Source organism: Cyprinodon variegatus, unplaced genomic scaffold (genome assembly GCF_000732505.1).
Source record: "Cyprinodon variegatus isolate N-32 unplaced genomic scaffold, C_variegatus-1.0 Scaffold2553, whole genome shotgun sequence".
Lineage (NCBI taxonomy): Eukaryota > Metazoa > Chordata > Actinopteri > Cyprinodontiformes > Cyprinodontidae > Cyprinodon > Cyprinodon variegatus.
Genome location: NW_015153006.1, coordinates 4,761 through 7,632, shown reverse-complemented (window position 1 = coordinate 7,632; position 2,872 = coordinate 4,761). Strand labels below are relative to the sequence as shown.

Here is a 2,872-nt window from a genome sequence, read left to right as displayed (position 1 = left end):
CAGGGATATGTACCTAAAGCTTTTAAGGTTGCTGGAATTAAACCTCTGCTTCTATCTCCTTGACCCCAGTCGGCCTCGGCAGATGGCCGCTCACACTGAGCCTGGTTCTGCTGGAGGTTTCTTCCTGTTAAAAGGGAGTTTTTTCCTCTCCACTGTCACTACAAGCATGCTTAGTGTGAGGGATTGCATTTGAGTCAATGAGTCAACGCAATCAACGGGTTTTACTTAGATAGAAAACTTTAAATCAATTTGACTGTATGATCTGGTTGAACTGTAAAGTGCCTTGAGATGACATAAGTTGTGAATTGGCGCTATAGAAATAAACTGAATTGAATTTAATTAAGCTACGGTTGGTTTCAAGCAATATTGGGCAGGACCCCTCTTCACTACCTGTGTTTGCTAAGTGTTCCCAAGAATCAACACTCATTACAGAGGCAGTTCGGGAAGTTAACATTTTAAAGAATGCCTACGCTGGTATCGTCGTAGCAAAGTGGGTGACCAGCTAGTGGTTCCCACTAGCTTAAGGGAAATAGTTTTACAGTTGGCCCATTCGGTTCCTTGGGCGGGTCATTAATGATATGTGAAAACCTTCTCCAGAATGTCTGATCGTTTTTTTTTTTGCCTCAACAGTTTTCAGATACTGTTCTGTACTGCTAATCATGTCCTGAGTGTCGGTTGACAGCTCTGAGTAAGAAAGGTGACAGAGCCCCACTTATTCCTGTGCCTATAATAGACACTTCCTTCTCTCGTGTTGGCATGGACATTGTTGGGCCATTGGAGAGAAGTAGCTCGGGACATAGATGCATGCTAGTGGTGTGCGACTATGCAAGAAGGTACCCTGAAGCTTTCCCATTGAGAGGAATTAAGGCCCGCCAAATAGCTAATTGTTTGATAAAGATCAGGGATCAAACTTTACTTCTAAACTATTGAAGGAAATTTATTAACTTTTGGGAATTAGTGCAATCAAAACAAATCCATACCATCCTCAAACCAATAGACATGTTGAAAGGTTTAATAAAACTCTGAAGTCCATATTGAAGAAGTTTGTAAAAGACTCAGGGAAAGACTGGGATCATTGGTTACAATTTCTGCTATTTGCTTGTAGAGAGGTACCTCAAGCATCTACTTGGTTTTCTCCTTTTCAACTCTTGTATGGTCATTCTGTCAGGGGTCCACTAGATGTCCTCAAAGAGGCATTAAAGACAGTGTACATCACTCTCGTATGTGTTGAAAATGAGGGACAAGCTCACCTAGTAGAAGCCCAGCAGTGGCAAAAGTAGAACTATGATAAAACAGCCTGGAGGAGAACCTTTAAGAAAGGACAAAAAGTGTTGCTTAAACAGAAGGGTGGGTCCTGTTACTTACAAGTTCAACATGCCAGATTACCATAAAAAACAGCAAGTCTTTCATGTCAACATGTTGAAAAATTGATTGACCGTCTAGTTCCATAAATGCAGTTGTGGGCCCATGCTGTAATCGACGAAGAAGATCTTCAAGAGTAATTCTTTCCATCTAATTGTGGGGAACAGCTTTTGCCAGATGTAAGCCACCCATCTCCAGAGTGGTAAGATGAACTTTCAGCACAAAACCAAGCTACACTCATCTCATAAAGCATGACATAATTTGCAGCCCTAATCAACCACCTATCAGGGATACAACCTCCAGAGTTCCAGCAAAGCTCATGCCTGCACTGAAACAGGATGTGGTAGAAATGGTGGCTATGGGGATCATAGAACCTTTCAGAGGTTAGTGGTGCAGCCCTATGGTGCTTGTTCCCAAGAAAATGATTCAAGACAGATATTTTGTGTTGATTTTTCATCACTTAATGCTGTCTCTGTTTTTGATGCTTATCAAATGCCAAGAGTTTATTAACTTATTGAGCATTTGGGGAGTGCTAAGTACCTTACCACACTTGAACTCTGTAAAGGTTAGTGGCAAGTTCCATTAACAGCGTCCTCACAGGATTTGACCCCTTTTAGGGTTCCGAGTGGACTTTATCGTTTTAGGACTATGCCTTTTGGACTTAATGGAGCTCAAGCTACAGTCTAACAGGTGATGGACTTGGTTTTAAAAGGAGGCTGAAGGTTATGGAGCAGCCTACATCGATGACATTAAGGTGTTCAGTGAGACATGAAAAGACCACATGAAGCACCTGACAAATGTCCTGCAATGAATTAAAACAGCTGGATTAGTCATCAACCCTGGAAAGTATCACTCTGCAAAGACTGAGGTTGAATACTTGGGTTACGTCATCAGGGGTGGGGTTATCCGCCCTCAGGAGAGTAAGATTGATAACCTTGTTGCTTGTCCTCCTCCTACAACTAAGAAAAAACTAAGATCTTTTCTAGGTTTAGCTGGCTGGTACCGTTGGTTAATCCCCAACTTCTCCACCAAGTCAGCCATTCTTAGTGACTTAACATGTAAATCTGGCCCAAACAAGATTAAATGGACTCCAGAGTGTGAGGCTGCATTTGCAGATCTGAAAAATTGTTTGTGGAATGAACCTGTGTTGTGTAGTAAAGTGGTTCAGTTTGCGTTTATCACCTGTCCCTTATTCTTTTATTCTGATGTATAATGCTTAAACTTAAACATTAGATTGCAACTTTGCTTCACTACTATTGTGTTAGCATTATCTTGCAGTTTTCATCTATTTATGTTTAGGTCAAAGCAATTACTTCTGGATTATTGGTTGCAATTGTTTATTTTTGTTTCAAAGTATATTCATGGTTCTTCTTCTTCTTATGAGATTTTATGGCGGTTGGCAGACTTGTGAATTGTGCATTACCGCCACCAACTGATATGGAGTAAAGCAAGAAAACAGGAAACGATTCACCCCCCCAAAAAAAAAAAAAAAAAAAAAAAAAAAAAAAAA

At 40.7% G+C, this 2,872-nt stretch overlaps 1 long non-coding RNA gene across 1 annotated transcript in view; it reads right to left on the bottom strand.

Annotated features, from left to right (window-relative positions):
- Positions 1-2,872, bottom strand: part of LOC107080943 — an 11,322-nt gene that overhangs the window by 4,172 nt on the left and 4,278 nt on the right. The window contains exon 2 of the long non-coding RNA XR_001481003.1: positions 1,251-1,309. This is a non-coding gene — a long non-coding RNA (uncharacterized LOC107080943). The remainder of the gene's footprint in view (positions 1-1,250; positions 1,310-2,872) is intronic.